This window comes from Bos indicus x Bos taurus, chromosome 27 (genome assembly GCF_003369695.1).
Source record: "Bos indicus x Bos taurus breed Angus x Brahman F1 hybrid chromosome 27, Bos_hybrid_MaternalHap_v2.0, whole genome shotgun sequence".
In the NCBI taxonomy this organism is placed as follows: Eukaryota; Metazoa; Chordata; class Mammalia; order Artiodactyla; family Bovidae; genus Bos; species Bos indicus x Bos taurus.
The window spans coordinates 13,402,205-13,414,663 of record NC_040102.1 but is presented as its reverse complement, the minus strand read 5'-3'; the positions used below and the strand labels follow the sequence as shown (position 1 = coordinate 13,414,663).

General features: G+C 37.7%; 1 protein-coding gene across 15 annotated transcripts in view; it reads right to left on the bottom strand.

Annotated features, from left to right (window-relative positions):
* TENM3 (teneurin transmembrane protein 3) overlaps positions 1–12,459 on the bottom strand; it is a 2,746,241-nt gene that overhangs the window by 324,460 nt on the left and 2,409,322 nt on the right. The window lies entirely within an intron of this gene.

The following is a 12,459-nucleotide window of genomic DNA, read 5'->3' as shown; positions in this document are numbered from 1 at the left end:
TTGATTATCTGTGTAAATGCAAACAAGTCACTTAATCTTTTTGGATCTTGGTGTTCTCGTTTATTCAAACCGACAAGTATTCACTGAGCACGGCCAAGTGCCAGGCACTGTTCTCACTCGAGGATACCAATTTCAACAGAAGCTCCTGCCTTTGTGAAGCTTATATTGAGTAAAATTCAAGAGGAAGTCAAGAATTAAAAACAGCAATGAGAAAAGTTCATGGTTGGTTTCTTTCTTCCTACTACCTCCCTTTTACAATTTATCCACCAGAGGGATCTCCCAAATATACTGCACAGGTGTTCTATGCCAAATTCCCAACAGATCCCAAATGAACATCAAAATAAACCCTTTCCTCTAAGATTTAAGGTCCTCCATATCCTGGCTTCATCCAACTTCTCTAGCCTTATCTTCCAAATGTCTCTTTCATGAACTTCATGCTCCAAGTAGGTTATTATTTTCTCAAATATCCGTCCAACTTTTACAGCTCTGCCCACCTGCCTCCTTCAGCCTGCAATGTCTTCTCTCTGCCATTCCTTCCATCAGGCTCAAATATTTTCTCAATACAACACTATGATTTTCTGAGTAGGAGAGAAATAAGATCAAGGAGATCCCCAAGAAAGATGATTTGCTTTGTGGGGACTGAAGAGGAAAGTTAACAGTCAGGGAGGATAGTGAGAAGTACACTATCAAATACGATTGAGTGCAATCATATTTGCATGCATGCATGCTAAGTCTCTTCAGTTATGTCTGACTTTGTGCTACCCCATAGACGGCAGCCCACCAGGCTCCTCCGTCCCTGGGATTCTCCAGGCAAGAATACAGGAGTGGGTTGCCACTTCCTTCTCCAATGCATGCACGCATGCTAAGTTGCTTCAGTCGTGTCCGACTCCATGCGACCCTATGGACAGCAGCCCACCAGGCTCCTGTCCACAGGATTCTCTAGGCAAGAATACTGGAGTGGGTTGCCATTTCCTTCTCTAGGGGATCTTCCCAACCCAGGAATTGAACCTAGGTCTCCTGCATTGCAGGCAGATTCTTTACCAACTGAGCTATGAGGGAAATGTGACAGAGGTGGCTATAAACCCCTCAAGCTCTCCTCCCATCCTTCTCCTCCGTCTCCCTTCCTCCGGCCCCTAAGCAACCACTGATGTGTATTTGATACACGTCCTTCTCAGGCACAGAACTTCAGTGTTTTCCTGTGTATTTCAGCTTGACACCTCAAATAGTTTGGCCAGGCAATGGCACCCCACTCCAGTACTCTTGCCTGGAAAATCCCATGGATGGAGGAGCCTGGTAGGCTGCAGTCCATGGGGTCGCTAAGAGTCGGACATGACTGAGTGACTTCACTTTCACTTTTCACTTTCATGCATTGGAGGAAGAAATGGCAACCCACTCCAGTGTTCTTGCCTGGAGAAGCCCAGGGACGGGGGAGCCTGGTGGGCTGCCATCTGTGGGGTCGCACACAGTCTGACACGACTGAAGCGACTTAGCAGCAGCAGCAGCAAAGTTAAAGCAGGCTGATTTTCATGGCTGACATGTATTTTGACAATGTGCATCTGACTCTCAGATACTGTCTTTAATTGGGTTATGAGTGACCAAACTGTCAAAAAATACATGTAACAGAAGAATTCTCCTAAATGGAACAGCTTAATATATACAGAATTTTACTCTTGGTGAATTTAAGAACAGAGAAATAATTTGTCTCAAATTTAACTTTACTCAGTTTTAAGGTTCTCTGTACTAGGGTCACGGTGGTTTTATCAGACCTTAAAACTAGGTATCTCTGTTTCAGAGTGTTTCCATTTCCACACTACAGAGATTAATAAAATCTTCAAGTGGTCTCTTTCCATTGAGGCATCTCATTAAGAGTCTAAACTGGACCCCAGGCACTTTCAGGTAGATATCTTGTTATTGTTAATTGAGATATTCTCAGAAATAGGGGCTGGAGATGCATTTTATAAAATACATACAAGTACATGCTTTTTATATGAAAAGATACTACCAACTTACTTTCTCCATAGACATACTGTAAAAATGTTTAATATTAATTCTATGCATGTTCTGCCTTTACTGAGGTGGAAAGATACTGTACATTTACAATTCTAATGCCTAGTCTTGAGAAACTGAGGCATACTGAAATAAATAAATATTATAAATCATCATTTAAATAAACCAGGTGTTTATATTGATATCTGAGCATGAAAGTAAATAATCTTTTTTCAGTTTATGAAAGACCTGGCACCTTGAGTCCCCATTTCTAACTGGAAGCATAAAAGTAAAGACTGAGTTTAGCATTCTGTATGAGAAGTAATATGCATGAAATTTAAATATACTTTAAAGAAATCAAACTTATTATCACATATTTATAGGCCTTAGTAGTTTAAAAAAGTCTAAGAACTGTTTAAAATAAACAGTTATACATTAGACACAACTATAAAGTTTTAGTTTCTCAATTTCTATATTTAATTGTTCTGCCCATTAAAGGTTCAGTTCTTTATCTTGAATGTAATGCCACTCAAATCTTAGAAAATACTAGAATTTATCCACATGAAAATCATTGCCTTATACAGGCCACCTCAGGCTTTACCACCTTTTTCAGTGAGTGCAATCATATCTCAATATAACGTTGATATTCCTCCTTTGAAAAGGGCTCATGGAATATATTTATCTCTAGTAAATACTCTCTTTCTGAGATCTAATATTATGAAATAGCCAAACTTTGGTTTGTCAAGCCCGTGAAGAAAGGTAAACAGTCAAACTAGCTAAGTTGGTATTTGGTCAAAATGAGACATGCCTGTATAACAAGAACTACTTTTGTCTGTGCCTTGCAAATAAACTCAATTTCAAGAATAGCTCCAAAAAAGTTTTGGCCACGGTACTATGATGAAACTTGAGAACAGTAATTATCTATTCATAATGAGCACAACCACCTTCATTTGCAGAATCTCCATCACCACCAAAGATAGGTGTAGCAAGCATCCATGCTCCACAGCACAAGCCCCGTTTCCCTGGAAGCCGGTGAGAAAGGATCCTCCTTTCCCAGATTAGCTCTGCAGGGGACGTCTTTTCTTCCTATTCCTTAGGCAAGTCAAATTAACAAAAAAGCCAGCATGAAGCCCCAACTTCCCTCACCAGTGACACCCTCACAGAAATCCAAATATTCACATAGAAGCAGGACAAATATATGAAAATAAGCTAACTCATGAGCACACAATGCAAATATTTATTGTATATTTTACTGTACATGATGTGTTTTATTACCATTTGTCTGATTTTCTTTTTTTTAAAGAATGTTGAATCAACTGAAGAAATTCTACAGGACTTTTGCAACAATCCACACCACTTGAAGCCCCTGATCTGGTTTATTTCCCTCTTTTCCCAACTTTTCCAAGGTCATACCACCAGATAATGGTTTCAATGCTCATTTATCTGACTTCCTAAGCAGAAGTTCTTAGCAGATCAAAACTTAAAAAACAAAGAAAGAAAAGAAAAGGAAAAAAACCCACCAGAGTATCCTTGGGCACAAATAAATCAACACAAACATAATTTATCATTTTGCCAGGTTCAATAATTACCATTTTGATGTGTTAATAGCCTTTAAGAGTAAAGGCATTAGTCATCAATTAAATAAACCATTAAATGGGGAGTAGAATTGTCAATAAAGTCATTATCTACTAATTTTCTAATCAATGATGCTAATCATTGCTGGATATTAACCAAGGTGTGAACATTACCTATATCACAGATGATCATCTATGATCATGGTTCACTAAAAAAAAAAAAAAAAAACTAAGGAAGATTAAAAATAGTACAACACTAAACACATACTCTTTCAATAAGTACTTGCTGATAAATTACAAGATTTGCCTTGAACATATATGGAAATAGTAACATTCAATGGTGACCATATTTAGGAACCATTGTACAGTGGCAAATTCTATTCTATAACAGTAAAAGAAGCTACATATAAAGCAAAGTTAGGACCAAAGTCATAACAAAATCTAATTTGACATTTAAAGTGAAGGCAGAATTCAGTAATAAAGGATGATATAAAATTTGAGATTATTCTTCAGTAGCCGTTATTCTTCAGTAGCTGAATACCCTTATGCAAATCACTTAATCTCTTTAAACCTCAATTTTCTCATCTATAAAATAGGGAGTAAGAATATTTATTGGGGCTTTCCTGGTGGCTCAGTGATAAAGAATCTGCCTGCCAATGCAGGAGATGTGGGTTCAAATCCTGGGTCAGGAAAAGCCCCTGGAGAAGGAAATGGCATCCTACTCCAGTATTCTTGCCTGGAAAACCCCATGGACAGAGGAGCCTGGTGGACTACAGTCTACGGGGTCTCAAGAGTCAGACATGACTGAGGGACTGAGCGTGCAAGAATATTAATACTTCATAAGCCATCTTCTATATTTCAGGTGTTCTGAGGTGTTATAACAATTTGTCTTAATGCCAGAGTGGACTGGAAGGATTCTGGGTTCCACTTCCTTCTAAATCATCCTCAAGGGACAGCAGGAGCTCCTAGTAGGCGCATGCACCACGTCTAACTGTCGTTGTCGTTCAGTTGCTATGTTGTGTCCGACTCTTTGTGACCCCAGGGACCGCAGCACACCAGGCTTCCCTGTCCTCCAGTCTCCTGAAGTTTGCTCAAGTTATTGTCCACTGAGTCGGTGATGCTATCTAACCATTTCATCCTCTGCCGCCCTCTTCTCCTTTCGCCTTTAATCTTTCCCAGCATCAGCGGCTAGCAATGTACATAACTCCTCTAGGCCTCAAGTTTCCCCTCTTTGAAATGGAGCTTGTAAGAGCGTTTAACTCTCATTCTGAAGGTGAGGTAAAAAGAACATCCACAAAAAAGGTTTAGCACAGAGACGAGGACAAAGGACACAAGAAATCAAATATTAGACTTGCTTCTCCACTTATAAAATACGTAGTCCAGATTAGGTAATCTTGAAGATTCTCTTCAGTTCCCAAAATTTCTAATTCTGTTCAATTTCACAGGAGGAGTTAGTAAAAAAAAATTTTTTTTTAATTTTATGAGGGTTTTTTTTTGTTGTTGTTCTTAAGGTCAATTAAGATGGGGTGAAAGAGTAGAAATATGGAGTTGCTTTTTGGTCCTTCTGGCATGCCTGACCTGTTAACTTTTTGGTAACAAAAACATTAAAGTGTGTACTAGCTATTGCTCCAAATATATATTCCAAAGGATATATCTTCCTTGCTTTACCCATCCAAAAGAGAGTGCCATTAGATATGTTTACCAGTTTAAAAAATCAGAATCACAAATATTTTATCAGTGAGTTTAAGTTCCACATGTATCCATGCATGAAATGTTAGCAAAATTTTTTCCTTACTCTATTTCAGTGTACTGGCTTTCTTAAAAGTCCTTAACTATGGAAATTAATATTCTGCTTCACTCAAACACCTAATACCTAATTGGAATTTAGCTACCCCAAATTCTCATCTGACCAGAAATGCAAAGAAATGGAGGCATTAGACCAAAAAGGCTTCTGAAAGGCCAAAACTCATAAAGCTAATAAAATTAGCTCTGAGAATAGTCTTGGCTCAGAACCTTTCCATTGCTATTTTATGCAAAAATTATAACAACAGAATAACTTTGGCCGTTTCTTGACAGAGTAAAAGTCAAAGTCACTCAGTTGTGTCCGACTCTTTGCGACCCCATTGACTATACAGTCCATGGGATTCTCCAGGCCAGAATACTGGAGTGGGTAGCTGTTCTCTTCTCCAGGGGATCTTCCAAATCCAGGGATCGAACCCAGGTCTCCTGCACTGCAGGCAAATTCTTTACCAGCTGAGCCACAAGAAGCAAAAGCTGACCACATGACAAGGGAAGAAAATGAAAAATCTATCTAAAAACTTATACTTGAACGACACAGGTCATTAAAAATTCTCAGCAGAGTAATATCTAGACTAGGTCTGCAATCACAGAGCTCACACAGTCCTACGTTCAGATCTCTGTTTCACCATTTTTGACCTGTGTAATGCTGAATTTATTTAACTTTTCTATGTAAGAATCTGCCCATCAGTACAAGGCAGAAATCCCTTCTAAGAGGGATTTTGTGAGAATGAAATGATATGTATAAAGCATCTTGCATAGATTAAGGACTCAAAAATGATAGCTAAAAGTAATAGCAAACACTGTCCAAGTGGGGCTTTAGACTATGGATACTTAACCCTCACCAACTTCAGACAAAACCATTACGCTTACAGAGAACAAGATAATTGATGTGCATAATGATGACCTTCCATTACCAAGAAGTGAAGTTGTATTTAAAATACTTGTTCAATAAGCATTCAACATTTATTGGATGACTACTATTTTCTCAGCTTCCAGCTGCAGGTGGGTATCGATGAGTGAGACACAGTTGTGACCTGAAAGAACACGTCCCCCTAGTGGAGGAGAGAGAGCTGTAAACAATTACAGCATAATGTTTATGTAGTAACAGAAACCTGTCCCGGGTGCGTGGAAATCTACAGGCAACAGCCAGCTCTACCTGGGGCAAAGAGCAGAGGCTTCAGAGAAGACATGCCCAGCAAGTAGGATCTGGAAAGATCCATGAGAAGGCAGGAAGAGGTGTAAGTGGCGCTGACCAAGTGAAACTGCTGAAGCATGGATGGAAAGGTACAAGTGGAAAAGGCAGAGGGAGGGATGACGAGAAAGGCCTGATTAAACATACTAAAGAAATTTGGATCCAACCCGAAGGGCATAACAAAGATTTTTAGGCAGGGATGTGCCAGGCTTGGATGTATGACTCAAACTGACAACTCTGATCATAGTGTGGAGGTTGGATTAAAAGAGAGAAGGCAGGGAAACCAGGTTAGAAGGCTGATGAAAAAGTCTACACATGAGAGGAAAAGAGCCTGAATTCAGGTCCTGACTGTGAGATCAGAGTAAAGAGAAGTGTGCGGTAGGGGGGTTCATTTTAAACATATTTCAATTCAGCATGTTCGTTTTCAAAATTTTTAAAAATCCTTAAAGACATAATACTTTGCGATCAAGAAAATGTGACTTGCCTGATGGTACTATTTTTGGTGATTTTTAGTGTTACATAATTCATAGCGTGATGGTAGGGTGATACCTCTAACCAAGTTTGAAATGGTATTCTAGGAATTTTGCTAATGGGCCCACCTTTTTCTTTTTTATGATAAGATTTATACTTAGTTCTGATTAACTTAATAAACAGCAAAAAGTAAAGCATGAACTCCAATCGGTATGTTTAAGGCCTTTGCCTAGGAAAACAATCTTGTATGCTGCACTTAATTGCTTTAACTGGCATTTCCAGAAATGTTAGATCTTGTACTGCATTTAATAAAACTCTTCCTATTAGTGAACAATACTTGTTCAAATATTGATGCTAGAATTCCATTTTAATGGAGTTGACATAAAAGACATCACAAGGAAAATCTTCGCCATAAAGTGAACAAATCTAAACTATAAATCTTCCGGTTTGGTCTTGCCTTTTTTAAGGGAAGTAATGAGTCCAGAACAGCAGCAACAGAACTACTAAAACCTGAAGACGGATCAAGTCAACATACTTAGGCACTTGTTAAGACAAACACGATTCCCACTGCTAAAATTGAGGTTGGCAAGTCTCTCCTTTTAATAGCTGAGACACAGTTTTAAAGTAGCAGAATGGCAGCTTCTTTGCAAAGAGACTAATCATCACCATTAAAAGATCCTTAAAAGCAAATACAGAACGGTCAGTCAGCTCGATCACCTTAATTTTTAATGAAGGAATATCTCCATACCTATCAACAGATGAGATGAACGTATGAAGGAAAATCTACTATCAATAAAAAAGAAGTGAATTTTTAACATACCCCTTCCCTTGGACTGCCCATGATGAGAGGAAACAATATTTGAAAAAACAAAGAAGCAACAGGAAAAGTGGGATGTGACGATGTGTCTGTGATAAACCAAGCAGGGGCGGCCATCATAAAAAAGCCAATGGCTTTTTCTCCCTCCATCAAGGTCACTCTACTGATGGTGGGCCCAATAAGATGATAATGCATTTAACCGCTTTCTGACTTTGCATCTGACTTCGAGCTCACAAATCCAAATGGCCTTGTTTAACTACCCTGGCCTTTCAGCATTTCCCTGAACAAAGATAATTGAGATGGTACTACCCCCTACTACTACAAGAACTGAAAGACAAACTTTTAAGAACACTGCCAGGTGTCGACTTCACTAACGTACAATTTTTAAGCGGGAGGTAAAATGAAATAATGGTTAAATAATTAGAAAAGGTTAACAGTGATAAGTTTGTTATGTACAGAAGTTTTGCTTTATTTCACATAAAAAGCTTAAAAAGAGTTCCAGGCTCTATTTTACAGGTCTCAAGAAGCGGATTCCCTCTCTCCCCTCCGGAAAGTTTAAGATTATGGAAAAAAGGAGCTGTGCTGGAACGAACATGACAAAGTGTCATGGAAACATCCACACATTATTTTAATTTTTTAAAATTTCAGATCAAGATGTCTGAATAGAAAAAATGCAAACACTGCTCTATATCAGCTTTTGTTAGTCATTTTGGAATACTCTGTAATACATCCTGGCTTCTAAATGTACAAAATAAGACTTTTATGTGAAACTATTTAAGAGAGGGGAATAATAACATTTAACAGGGAAACTTTTTAAAATAGCATAGCATCTGGTTTCCCAAACTGAACTATTATTTAAATGTGATGAGCCCTCAAATATTTGTGTACACTTTTCAATTATTATTCTTCCCTTGGGAAATAAATTTCCCATCAGTAATATCCATGCATAAATGGTTTCTGTGATACCAAAGATGTCGCTGTTTCCATCCTTTTGTAGTAAAAAGTAAGAGTAGATAATTTAAAACTTACATATACAGGATTGGTAACTAAGCAGCTAGGTTTCTAACTAAATCAACATATAAACACTAATTTTCAAACAAGTGGTTTCTTCTAAATCTTAACATATGTATAATTTCAAGGTTTACTAAAAATATACATAACCTAATCATTTCAACACCTCAAAATGTTGATCTCTACGGGGGAAAACCAATTTTGACATGTCAAAAAACAAATACCACCTACCAAATACCTAAACTGAGATTTCATGTCGAAAGGCCTGAAACATAAATATTATAATAAATTTTCATTTTAGAGAAAACTACAACAAAAGTCATACAAATCTCATCTATTTTATATTATATATTACTACCGAAATCTGTAATGCCAAGCAAGTTGATAAAACTAAATTATCATGAGTATTTACTATAAAACACCTCTTTTAGAAAACAGAATCAAGTGTCATTTTGGCTTTAAAATATTCAGTATTTGAGGATATGGAATCATTTTATATATAATCACTTAAGATTGATAACAATGTCTACGTTTATATGCTTTGAAAGAAAGAAAGATAGTGAAGTCGCTCAGTCGTATCTGACTCTTTGCGACCCCGTGGACTGTAGCCCACCAGGCTCCTCTGCCCACAGATTCTCCAGGCAAGAATACTGGAGTGGGTTGCCATTCCCTTCTCCAGGGGATCTTCCTGATCAGGGATCGAACCCAGATCTCCCGCATTGCGGGCAGACGCTTTAACCTCTGAGTCACCAGGGAAGCCCATGGATTTGTCCAAACCAATGTGAGAGCAAAAAACTTGCTGATAACCCTAATCTAAGCCTTTGGGAACCCCTGGCTCATCTCTCCCATTCCTCTAACAGCCTTTATCCATCAAATCCTTTTGGGGAAGTTCCTCAACTTGTATTTATGATTGCTATTGGAATCAGCTAAGAACCAGGTCACTGGAAGACCTAACTCATTAAACACTCCAATAGTTGTGGCTTAGCTCTAACTGTAGAAGCTGTGGGCTAACCCAGAAGGGTACAGCTAACATTATGCTTAGAAAAAAAATCCTACTGCCCTTGATTTACTTACTTACGTTCTCACTTCGACATATCACTCTGTCTCCTTCATGGTACCAAATGCACAATATCTAAATATTTTATTTCTCAAGTGTTTGGTGCGAAAGCACTCATATCTAGGATAAGATCAAATAACTCCACTTATACTTTAAACTACACAGGTACGTACTCATGTGTGTGCATACACATATTTGCCCAAAGAGTAAGAAATCCAGGGTAAAGCAGTAGTATACCTACTAGCGTAAAATGTAAACTTTTATAAAAAGAGGGAAAAGTTAATAAAAACTACTGTTAGACAAAAATTTAAAAGAAATATACTGCTCTACATTTAGCATTTAGGTTTAGATTGTCAAAAAGGTGGTTTGTTAAAAATCTTTATCCATAATTGTTTAAAGTTTAGAAGATAAAATAAATTATAAAGGGGCTGATGCTCCAAAGCCCAATCTCTTAATTGCTGATCAGAACTGAAAATAGATCTTTTTTCCTCCACTAATTGAATGAGTCTGGTTAAACCTTTTGAAATACACTTTAGAAAATGCAAGAATACAGCTTAGAACAGGTTCTTTAATTTGGGTCATTTTCTGTTACTTGCAATAGTGACGGGTGCTTAGCAACACCGTTCTGGTGGCCCTTTTAAGGAAATGAATACCTGGAATACAGCATTTTAATCTATTTTATGGCATTAATTATCAAGATCACTGCATTTAGACAAGCCTCCTTTGCCACTTCCCTACATTATAAAAGAAAGGAATCCTGTGATAAATTGAATATGTTATTTCAGATGACAGAAGATCCTGTGCACATCCCTTAGCAAGTAAAAATACATAAGGACATAAAAACTAACAGTAAAGAGAAGTCACAGAAAGGGTGAGTTGAAATGTTTAGACAGGGCTCCTACACTGAAAATCAGTGTTCAGACATCTGCAAAGGTCCATATGAAGTTGAGTTCCTCTTTCTCGATCTTTGAGGAAAATTAAATTCTATTATGCCACACACTAGGCCACTGAAATGTGATGCGACACAACGGAAATGTAGCTAAGATTTTATTTGATAAAGATTTGCTGAGTCTTTTAAATACTGATTTTATAAAAAGAGGACTCTAACATGAGACATGTTCACAAAGAACATCATTTAAATCATGACCAAGTTATTCACATCCTATATATTTTAACGTGCTCAAAGGATTAACAATCGAGAAGACAAGAAAATCAGATAAAATCCAGACTTAGCAAGTATTTTTAAGAAACCAAACTGCCAGGTTACACTCTGTAAATACGCCCATTCACATCTTATTAACAATCACCAAAATAGGTTTAAGAATGTAGTAATTAAAAACACTTGGAATACGATTTTCTTCTTTTTTTTTTCCCAGATCTCGATTATCATTGTTAAAAGTACAACTCTTCTAACTTTTTCCTCATAATTACACAATTCATTTCAGATTTCTTATCCTAAAGAAGGAAGGTATCAATATTATATACCACCATCCTCTTCAATCCTTACAGCTAGTAAGACAGCAAGTGACTCTCTCTTTGTCTACAATGTATCCTAATTTCAGTCTTCAGTAGTCAATTTTTAAAAGCTTTTAACACTTAGCCTCCAAAGCTGAGAAAGGAACCTGTTTAATAACCTGTGATCATATTTTGTAAGTTTCATTCTAACGGTTAATCAGCTTCCTTTCAAATGAAACATACTTCACACGTGATTTCAAATTTATCATCAAACTGTGTAAACCCACAGCATATAATGGGATAACACCAACATTTCTCAAGTTTTTTTAACCTCTTAAAACTGACAGACTCTTACTTGGGGTTTGGGGGTTTTGAACAGTGCAGTTGCCTCTTAACGCCTGGGAACCCGCAGAAAGAAGAAAATGTGTGGCACTAAAATAGTCTCCTACCAGGAGGGAGGCTCAGTAAGTTAGCTGTATTTCTCAATTGCCTTCTCTGGATAATTTCAATCCGTTTCTTAAGGGCTACTTTAACAATTAGCACACAGAGGTCTCTGGATGGCTTTCTGAAACACTGAAAAACCAGAGAACAAAAGGTTTATTTTAAAAATGAAAACCTTGGCTTGTACAACTCCAGACGTGAATCTGCTTTCAATTACTGAAAGTATTTCCACTTCAGTGGAAGGGGATCAAATCTTCAACTACACCATCTTAAGGCACTGAATTTGATTATACTAGGCTTTCACAAGACAGAATGAGTTTGTGACACAGGCACACATTTCTGTACACATCCTTTAGGAGATATCCCAGAGGGGTCAAAGATACCAGCACAGGGCAAGGCTGGAAATCCGACTTATCATTCTGAAAGCTGCCACAGATCTTTGTTTTATTCTAGTAAAACACATACATAAATGGGGCAATGAATTTTACTTTAACAGATAGTGTGCAAGCTTTTCCGCCACCGCCCCCCCCCACCCCACCCCGCCAAGAAATCATTCCCAACTAATTCTTCCATGGGAGTAACCTGCACTGAAGCACAACGGTAAAGTTGGATTTGTTTTAAAGGCTGCCCTGCAAAAACCCTCTCGTGGCAAAAT